The 11,239-nt window shown below is 35.1% G+C and overlaps 1 pseudogene; it reads right to left on the reverse strand.

Annotated features, from left to right (window-relative positions):
- Positions 1–10,360: 10,360 nt before the first annotated feature.
- On the reverse strand, positions 10,361–10,466 carry LOC128772805 (U2 spliceosomal RNA; annotated as a pseudogene).
- Positions 10,467–11,239: the final 773 nt, after the last annotated feature.

Raw genomic sequence — 11,239 nt, forward strand, 5'->3', positions numbered from 1 at the left:
GTGACATTTCTGCCCTCTCAGGACTAAAGTAACCATCTCATCTTAAAGAAAATACTTTTTCCACTACATCCAGATGCTCTGAATTGCTAGCATAGTAAATAGATAGTTATTGTCACAAAATATTCTCCAACTTTTGCAGTCATTTATAAACATTAAATCCTTAATAGAAATTATATTATGATCAATATCTAAAATTAATAAAATTATAAGGAAAATATTCGCTAAGGTAGGCAGGAGATTAGACACTTGTTCAAAAATTTCCTCCCTCCTCTCTCATTTCCAGGGAATGAGTATACTTGTCCGTTCTTTGACTTTGGATTAACAATGTGACCTGTCTAGGCCAACTGGATATTAGAATATGTCAAGCAAGCATTTGGAATTCATTTGTGCAATTTACTTCCCCTGTAGTATGTCTGTCATTGCCATGAGGAGATATTGCCCTAGGTGTCTGCTGATGCCTCGGTCTACACCCTACAATGAAAATGTGCAGGGCGCATTCTTCAGTGTAAAACATTGTCGATGTGGTATCACATCTTGAAGCAGAATTATACCAGTACCAATAGGCCCACAGTCTTTGGTATAAACAAATCCTTGCATTTCATCCTACTAAGACTTTAAGGTATTTGTTATCAGCTTGAAACAAAGATGGGGTGCTGCTATAACAAAAATGAAATATATGGCACTGGTTTTGAGATTGACCAGTGAGTGATAAGGACACTTCCGTGTGAAGCAGGATAACATGACAAGGAAATTGTTAAGAAAAATTACGACCTGAATTGTAATATAGTGGTGAAATATTTGGCAAACCACAGCCTGCTGCACCTTCTGAGATGATACCTTTTGAGCTTGTAGACTTGGACATGATGATTTATAGACAGAATATTGGAAAGAATGTGTACTGGCTCTTATTATCTGTATTTTGATACGGTATTACCTAAAATATTGACAGCAGAATTAAGTGTAAATACAGTAAGTACCTACATTCTAGCATTTTTTTTAGTTGGGAATAGAAGATTCTAATCTCTTATATCTTGAACGAGTAGAAAATTCTCAAAATAAAGGCAAAGGGACAAAATCTTAGGACAGACTATATTCAGGATGCTATCAATAAAGCATGGACTCAAAGTTAAAAAAAAAATTCAAAGCGTGGCTCTGATATCCTTTATGAAGATCTAAAAGTAAAAAGCTGGTATCTACTGGACTCTTTCTGCTATGAGAAAAGACTCCTATAAAGAAGTATCAATAAAAGAAGGGGGCATATGATGTCTCAAAAATAATTGATAACGTAAGGTATGGCACATAGACTTGGTGGGAATACCTATATTGAAGACCCACATAACTTTGACAAAGCTGCATTAGAAAAAGTTTCGTTAGCCTGGAATAAATCAGAATGACATGTATTTGCTATAGGGAAAGATTTCTAGGCCTAGAACATTCTATGGGAAAGAAACAGGCTTAGAAACCTGCTCAGCATCATAAATAAAAGGTAAATATTTAAATACTTTTTTAGAAATGGCCAAGGAGGAAGATGAAAAAGAAAAGAGTTGTCAGAGGTCAAAGCAAGAGCCATGGAGAATAATGGGCTGTTGGGTCACTTCCACAAACCAAACCAGGATAGATGGACCTAGCAACATATGCTCAATGTGACTTCAGAATTGCCACAGATCATTCTTTTCTTTGTATTTCCCACTTTTCTAATGTTCTCATATTTCTCTTATTCTATGAAGGTATTACCAGTTTATATTGAATTTGTGGGAGAGCCCATATAACAGATAACTTTTTTTGAGGATCTGAGGTCTCCACAGCAAAAAGCAACTCTTAGAATTGATGGAAATACAAGATTCTAGAATTCAAGTCATAGCCAGCATTGGCTGAGATTTGGGGCATCTTGGGATTGGAGTGGTATGATTTTCACATTAAATGGACATGAGTATTTATGAAGGTTGTTAAATTACATTATCGTTGAAAACTGTTCATTCTCTCCCATCTCCTTAACTTCATGGGAGGACTATGTTTCCCTTTCCTTTGAATTTGAACTCAGCATATGCCTCGATTAGCTAAGGAAATGTTAGCAGAAAAGAAAGGGTTGAAGATTTGAAATACACCTTAGAGTTGGGATTTCTTGTCTTATGTGACTGCCATTATCATGAGAACTTCTGGAGACAGGATGCCACCTCAGCTGGGGTCCTGGGAACAAACACTTCCAGAATAGGAATTTCCAGCCACGAATCCTCAGACACATTGAGTATCCATGAGCAAAATAAATGCTTCTGGCATTCCATTAAGATGCTATAAATGTTGGCCATATGGCAATAGTTTAAAAAATGCAAGGCAACAGGAGTGAATGACATCAGCGAGGTGTCAGTATAGAAGTTTCCAGTGCTCGTTCTCTCACAGAAGTATCAGTTGGAACAACTACCCATGCATGAAAATGCCTTCACAAGATGTAAGGATTCCCTGTAAGAAATTACAGCACCTGAGTGGAGCAAAAAAATAAGAAAAGACATAAGAAAAAACACAGTGAGGAAGGTAGGAAAGACACTTTAACATTGCACCATACACCCTTCACCCAAGTCCAGGCCGCAAAGCACAAGGAGACACCCTCACCTACAGGGAAATGAAGTGAGAGACCTACGTCACACTGGACCTCAGCACCAAGCCTCCACCCAGAGCTAGGCCAGTCCCCACAGACCCAGCCTCCAGGCCAGCTCCCGTGGTTCCAGGAACCTCATGGTTTATACCTTAATTATACATAATTTCTATTTAAAAATATGTCAATAAATAAAAAATGACTGGCTGTATGTCAAAATACTCATGATGCCCACGTTTAGGTATGAGAGCACGAGTGATTTTTGTTTCCTTAATATATTTTTACATATTTTTTTACGCAGTATTTAGTGTTTCCATAACATTTAAAGTCTAAGAATTCTTGCGGTGCCTGGGTGGCTCAGTCAATAAGTGTCCGAGGTTGATTTTGGCTCAGTTCATGATCTCATGCTTCATGGGATCCAGCCTGGCCTCGGGCAGGCTCTGCTCTGACAGTGCGTAGGCTGCTTGGGATTCTCTCTCTCTCTCTCTCTCTCTCTCTCAAAATAAATAAATAAACTTTATATACATATATATATATATATATATACATATATATATACATATACATATATATATATATATATGAATGCTCATGCAAATCATCTTATTTCTTGTATATGTGCTCAAATATCCAACAGGTGCATTTAATTGGTGATGCATCTTTTAAAATAGATCACATACTATGACTAAGATGAATCAATGTTGTTTCACACTTTTAATGATTTCATAAGGTAAACATTCATTTACCGATCTGAAAAATCACTAAAACATAAGATATATGTATTATATATTCATAGATATCAGTGATCATAAAATCCTATGATCTGACAATTTTTATTTCCTTAATGCTATTCTCTAAAGTAATCTGCTGCCCGTTATAGTCTCAGATTTTTTTTTTAATTTTATTGTGGCTATAGACTCCAAAATACATTAATTTAAAATATTTTTGAGAATGTTTTAAACATTCAAATGAAGCATGCTCTAAGCAGTGTAAAAAATGTGATTGTGCTAAGAAAAGGAGTCCCCCCCGGGGCGCCTGGGTGGCTCAGTTGGATAAGCAACCGACTTCAGCTCAGGTCATGATCTCGCAGTTTTGTGAGTTCCAGCCCCATGTCAGGCTCTGTGCTGACAGCTCAGAGCCTGGAACCTGCTTGGGATTCGGTGTTTCCCTCTCTCTCTCTGCCCCTCCCCTGTTCATGCTTGCACTCTCTCTCTCTCTCTCTCTCTCTCTGTTTCAAAAGTAAACAAACATTACAAAAATTAAAAAAAGAGGAGTCCCCCCGAAATCGCAAACCAGGTAATGTGTTAAACACTGATGCTTCTCACAGAGTAGTTTGGGAAATCTATCTTCCAGATATATGATGAGATGTCACTTTAGACTCCCCGAAATTGGGTGGAGCCATGCAAATAGTTGTAGCTGGAGAGTTTTAAGCTCAGTGAGATGTATCATTACTGGGGAGATCAATGTGTGCTCTACATACGTGTATGTTCTACATACATGCTAGTCTGTTATGACGGCATAACTTAGCTTGCTCTGATTTATACCCCCTTTTTTGCTGACAAAAAATTGGTAAGAAGGAAACTAGCAGATGTCCAAATTTATGGAGTAGTATAAAATACAGCACACCTACAAAGAAATAACAAGTTTGAAAGCACCGTTCAGTTAAACACAGTAAAATTAACTGGTCTACCCATTTTTAGCTTTTAAATCCCAGCTGTTACATCTGTTCCTCAGAGAAAGGTTTTCTGACAGCCTAAACCCATTCAGACCAAGTTATTCCTCACCTTTCCCATCATAATAATGTTCACACTCCATTGTAAGTTTCATTTTATTATTTTTCTTTCATACCGTAATATCTACCGGGACCAGGACCAATTCTGTTTATTCACACGTGTATCCCAAGTACCTGTAAATTACTAGCACGTAATACATTATTTATTTATTTATTTATTTATTTATTTATTCATATTTATATAAGTACTAAAATTAGTAGGTTAGTACTAAACTGTTGAATGATTTTTAGCCAGAATTTTATTGGAACACAGGTATATTAATTGCGTTCCATATCATCGATGGTTGCTTTCACCTGACAAATACAGCATTGAGTAGTTGTGACAGAGACTGTATGGCTTTGAAAAGCCCAAAACATTTCTTAAATCTGGCTCTTTACAGAAGAGGTTAGCTGAGCTCTGCTGTAAACAAGCTGCAATATGTAAAGTCAGAAGGATGAGCTAAGTCAAATTCATGGGGGAAGATTGAGAGTAAAAACCTGAGAGACCAGGTTAAAGCAGCATTTGAAAAAGTCTTAACAAATGGATGTTAATCTGTAATTTAGGAAAAGATACAGATAGTGACAAACATGGTCAGAATAAAGAAGACACAAAACTAGCACAATATAATTGCCCTAACAGGCTTTGGAAAAGTGAATTTATGGTGCATAGATAAGAAAGACTGATTTAAAGGGCAGAAGTGATGTGGAAATAATAGTATATTTGTCTCTGGCTTTGGATAAAAATAATTTTTTAAACAGCCTTACGTATTGATGATCCTTGTAGTATCTAAAATATATACCTCCTGTCTCTTAACCTCAATACCTCTGATCTTCATTATTTCCTCTTTTGTTCTACCAAACATGTGGAGTGTGCGTGTGTTAGAGAGAGAGGGAGATATGTTATATTCACATACAGTGTTGTTTTCGTTTTAATATTGACAGTGTCTCGTATTTGCTTTCATAAATTAACCCTTCCACGTTTAACTACTCATTTGACAGGAGGCACAGGTAACAATACCAATATGAAAAGAGAAGGTGGAAACCAATATGTGCTGACAAGATTTATAATTCATCCAGATACGCATATTCTCTTCTACTTTAGAAGATATGCTAAGACCACCTGTCTGCATCCTGCAAGTTAACAGCTTTCCATAAATACAGTTTTACAAATGCTATGGGACATTTTCCTAGTCCTTTTGAGCTGATGAACTGGAAATCTAAGGTATGTTTTTTTTCTTTTTCCAGAGAAGCAACAGACTTTGCGGGGGGGGGGGGGGGGGGGATGTGAATTTGTTAACTGGAAGGTTTTGCTAAATTCCATCACACTAAGAAACATCTATTATACACATCAAGGACTTCACTGTTAATGTTGGAAACAGACATGGAAATAAATACAAGTAACGTATCTGGTGATGGTGCAAGTAATAAGGCACAGAAAAGAGACCGAAAAGAGACTGAGTGAGCTCTATTAAAAGAGCCAGTAGAGCTAGGATTGAAGAAAGAGTGTAGAAGGTTAGGTCAGCCTTCCGAAAAGAGGTACAAATCCAACATCTGGGACTAGTCAACCCGTAGTCAATCTTGAATTCTCCTGAGGGCTTAGAGTTGATTTCTAAACTATATATTCAGAATTTCTTTTCATAAATGTACTATGTGCTTCCACTCCAAGTTGGGTGTAAACAAACCTAATAATCCCACATGATTGAAGGTTTTGAGTTTATATTCAGTTTTTCAAACTCAAAGGAGAGAGGAGATGCCTCTATTCACCTGGGTTTCAAATCACTGTTCTCTGAAGCAAGATTGACTGAGGGTTCAACTGATCTTCTTGACATCTCCCAAAGACATAGTTTAAAGATTTTATAATATGAGATATATTAACAACATAAAATAATCATTATCAAGTTATTTTACATGTTTATTTCCAACTCTCAAATCAGGATGTTAGGAAGGAGAAAATATAATTTACTTCTTTCTCAAAATTAGGAAATGTTTTGCTTTTAATCAATCCAAACTTTTTCATTTTTGCTAGAAATGCTTCAAAAGGAAAGGAAAGGTCTTGGGGAATACAGCTAAACTAAGTATTATATCATGTTTTCTCAATACAGGGATGGCTAGGAATGCTTTAATCAATTTGCAATTTCAGGCAATATGAATTTGTTTCAAATACCCTGAATAATGTCAGGCTGGTTAGGTTGAAAGACAGTCAGACTCTGAAGACTTTCTCTAATGATTTTATCAGAAAACATAAGCTGGTTTAATTGTGTTTTAAATGCGATGACTGCTAATAGGACCTGGGGGACTCCCTCCAGGGGAAAATTTTCATTCAAAATACATATGTAATTTGGAAATGTTGTTTATATTATTTCTTCATTTAAAAGTTAAAGAAATATTGAATTCGGATAAGTGACAGGATGTGTTTTTTGAAATGCATCTAATTTTAAGCGTGCTTAATAACTATTGCAGGATTATCAAGTATGATGTTTTAGTGTATAAAACGTATTCTCTGTTCCTATAAGTGAAATTGTAGAAAATGTGAAGGGCAGGTAAAATCAAAATTTATTTCCTATTGGATAAATGGTGGCCCAATTGAAAATTTTAAATATTTGTATTATCTTATTGTTGCTGGGAGAAAAAAGGAAAATGCATTTAAGAGAAGTGAGAACAGAAGATGTGAATGGCAGAGCTATAGTGATGTTTTTAAGTCCAACCTTCAAAAAAAATTGAATGCAGTAAAAACAAAAAGGCTATGTCCAAAACAGCTCAGTTATTGACTGAATCCTACCCAGCAGGAAGGGCTCATGCAGCGTAGGAAAGTGATGGGTCCAAGCCCTATGTCTTGGTAGATACATTTTTGTGGGGTTTCTCATAAGAATTATCCTATGGAGAGTGCTTATAAAGCTTTGAGCTTTCACTTGAACTTTATAATGTTGCAGCCCAGGGAGAAGAAAGGAAGAATTCTCTATACACATGAAGATTATTTCATTTGCTAAGGTATTTATTTATTTTTTAAAAAATTTTAATGTCTATTTTTTTGAGAGAGAGAGAGAGAGAGACAGAGCGTGAGCGAGGGAGGGCAGAGAGAAGGAGACACAGAATCCAAAGTAGGCTCCAGGCTCTGAGCTGTCTGCATCGAGCCTGACGTGAAGCTCGAATTCACAAACCATGAGATTATGACTTCAGTCAAAGTCTGATGCTTAACCAGCTGAGTCACCCAGACACCCCCATTTGCTAAGATATTTAAAGCCAAGGTTACACAAAGTGTTTTTTTTTTTTTAATTTTTAATGTTTCTATTTTTGTTCCTATTGTCCATCAGAAGCTTCGGATGAAAGATAGGGTCAAACTCTTTAGATCTCATATATGATATTATGATTCAATCTGAATTTATACCGTCAATATTAACTGAAGCCAATTATGTGTCAGGTTCCATATATAATGATAGAAGAATTAAAACAATGATCGTATTTAAGAAGTTTCTAGTCTACCACATTGAGTTGTATGTCTACCAATCGTTCATTTCTAAATTTACCTCAGTTTTCTTATTCCTAAGATATGTAGTTTGGAATAATAAATTTAAAGCACTCATCCAAACATTAAACTTAAATATTTGAATGCAACTGAAAATTCCCTCATTCTCATCTTGAAGAGGAAAAGGATTAAAAAAAAAAAAAAGAACACTTGCCCCCTTTAAAGAGAAAATATGGCACAAGCATGTACAAATTATGACTCTAAATGATGTAGTTTTATAAATCTTTATTACTATGTAGTAGCAATGGAATTTTAATGGACTTTTCACACATAAAACATGAACATGGAAAAAATCAGAAGGCCGATTTCCATGACAATTTGCTCGCAGGCAGAACTGGAAATATTTATTAAGAAAGGCTCTATATACAAATATCAAATCATTATGCTGTACATTTGAAACTAACATAGTGTTATATATCAATTACACTTCAATGAAATTTTTTAAAACACCGCTAAACAATACTGCCCTTGCTAATGTATAATGACAGTTATATTGAAGTCACCACACTTATCGAGAGTGTATTTATAGTTTAAAGAACCCATTTACACTAGCAGTTAGCTCGCAGACTTAACCATGTATAAAACATCCCATAAGTGATTAAATCAATTAGGTGTATGGACAAATGGATTAGAAAAATACGTTTTATATAGACTAAAATATATGATTAAAAGCAACATTTTATAGCTTCATTTGGAAATCTCTAGAAGCATTTTTTCCCTACTAAGTAAATCTGAACTGTTAGGAAGTCCAGAGCTAGAGACATGTGTTATGTTTTTTAAATGGCCTCTGTAAGATGACAAATTCTTTGTGCCTCTGTATCTGTTCAAAACCCTTAAGATCTTCTAGGAAATAGTTTGAAAAATAAGCTGAAAGTGTGTAGTTTAAAGTTAAAATATTGCCTGTTTCATTTTCTCACCTCAAGCCTAAAACATGTTGTATATGACATTGTATTGTTTCCCAGAGGAAGGGGGATCATTGTATATCCAAATTTACAATGTTACATTTTGATTTGCTGGAGATCATGACATGAAAATCTTTAAGTGTATGCAGAATATCTTGCAAAGGAGGCTGTGTCTTGAAGACGTTTTTCTCTTGTCATTCTAAACTCATATGGTAGCTGTGTTAGGTAGCACTGATGAGACAAGAGTCTAAAATTGGGCCAGCCACTGAAAGATTTATAATGTGAAGTTCTGAACACTTGGGGGTCACAAATTAATTGCTTTTCTAAAGACAACTTAATCATAAACAAAGTGGAACATTGTAATTTATCCTTCTGGACGACTGAGAGATTTAGGAGACACAAAAATTAGTAAAGATATTAGAGGTTAAAAAAAACACATTTAGAAAGTTGAACTCCCATTTGCATCCTTCTACGGGGCAGCTGAAGATGCATTAACGTTTTCTTCTTCCTCTTTTCATCTTTCACAAGAAAGATTTTACTACATACGCATCAGGTATAACTTACCGCATAAAACATTGGCAAGATAATTATTTTCTGTGACATCAAAGTGTCATGATAAATAACAGCTACCAAGCAGTTTTCAATCTCCAAGTAAGTTTTGTAGAATTAATTCTTCAAAGTCAAACTGCTTTACTAAGTTGAGGATTTCCTTTTTATTTTAAATTTCAGTACTAAGAAGTCTCCAGTACCTTTTCTGGTGTTCTACCTTCACAGTACACCTGAAAGCCCTACCAATAAATTGATTTTCATTCTCATTCAAATGTAAGCATCAGGCTTCGGAAGTTGGATATACACATATTTTACCCAGTTTCAGGATTTAAATACAGTATAGGAATTTCAAGATATATTTCATACTTCACATCATTGTGTCCTTTGCTAAATTGTAAATAGAATTTACTCAGATAAAGCTTAATTTTATAAATTATACTAATATAAAGAAAATATTTATTTAGCTCTGATGATTTATGATAATGGATTCCCATTTTCATTTATCTTTCTCATAAATGTGATACTGAAAATCTTTATTTGTTTTGCTGATTGCCTGCATCCATCTCAATTCTTTCTAATAAAAAAGTTTCTTATAAAACTCTTTTTATGGGATTATTCATCCTCCTACATGCGAAATAGATAGACTGATAAATAGACATATATTTATTCCAATTGTTTCTGCATAAATTCTGCATATATCTATATGATTAGATATAACATGCATCAATTTATCAAGCTCAAAATTATCTTTTGTGATGAGTATGTGATGAGTATATTCCATTCAATATGGCCCATGCGGTCAAGAGCCTTTTTATATTATGTTTTACTACAGAGGACGGAAGTGGGGTCAAATAAAGTTATATGGATTTTAGCTCATTATTAAATAAGTGCTCTTTAATAGTAAAACTCTCCCACAAAGCGGTGAACTGCTTCACAAAATAAATGAAAGCCCATACACTGGAAATATTCAAGCAGAGGCCAATTGGCTCATGTAATAGGTTTTGCCAAAAAAAGAGAAAAAAAAAAGAAAAACAAAAACAAAATTCACTACTGAACATGTGGTATCTTCCAAAATTAAACTGATAAGAACAGATACTACACTTATTCTTAGCCAAAAGGCAGAGAAGCGATACACCTTCCGAAATTAGTATCATGACATGTAGACCCTTCCCTACCAACACCTGTATCCCTTACCTCTCCTCTGCTAACCACTTGCCAAAATCCACTATGATTTTTATTACCTACTACAGTAAATAAATGTCAATAGAACAAAACCAATAGTTGAGACCCAGGAATTCTGATTCCAGCCCTGACTCACTATGTTTTTATAAAGTTAATTACTATTAATGCCATTTTTCTCACTTGAGAAAGGAAGACATCTCAAAGGTCAGACATATTTTATTACCTCACCATGCTTTGAAAACCTGATCTCTTCAGGTACTGGTCTTAGATCTAGATACAAAGCAGTGAACAAAATAACTATGAACGTTACCCTCACTAGAATTAAATTATATTCGGGAAAGAATTACATAAATACACACGCACACACCCAATAATGTGTATCTTTCAAACTTCAGCCCAAATTGAAATAAGGGCTATGGAGTAGAATAACAAAAGGGATAGAAATAATTTTTGTTGGGTGAACAGTGACTGCTTTTTTGAAGAATTGAATTTTAAGTTGAGATGTAAAACTGAGAAGAAATCGATCAGGGAAAAAAGAGAAGGAGAATGCCAAGCAGAGAAAATAGCATGTGTAAAGGTCCTGGGACAGAAACAAACCTGGGTTTTCTGAATAGCAGAAAGAAGATCAGAGTGTCTTAATCATGTGAGTAAGAGGAAGAGTGGGACAGGTAATATTGGTAAGGTTGACAGGGCAAAGTTATAGGCCATGATAAGGCATTCAG

This window comes from Panthera pardus, unplaced genomic scaffold (assembly GCF_024362965.1).
Source record: "Panthera pardus isolate Hobbes unplaced genomic scaffold, ASM2436296v1 HiC_scaffold_10, whole genome shotgun sequence".
NCBI classification, from domain to species: domain Eukaryota; kingdom Metazoa; phylum Chordata; class Mammalia; order Carnivora; family Felidae; genus Panthera; species Panthera pardus.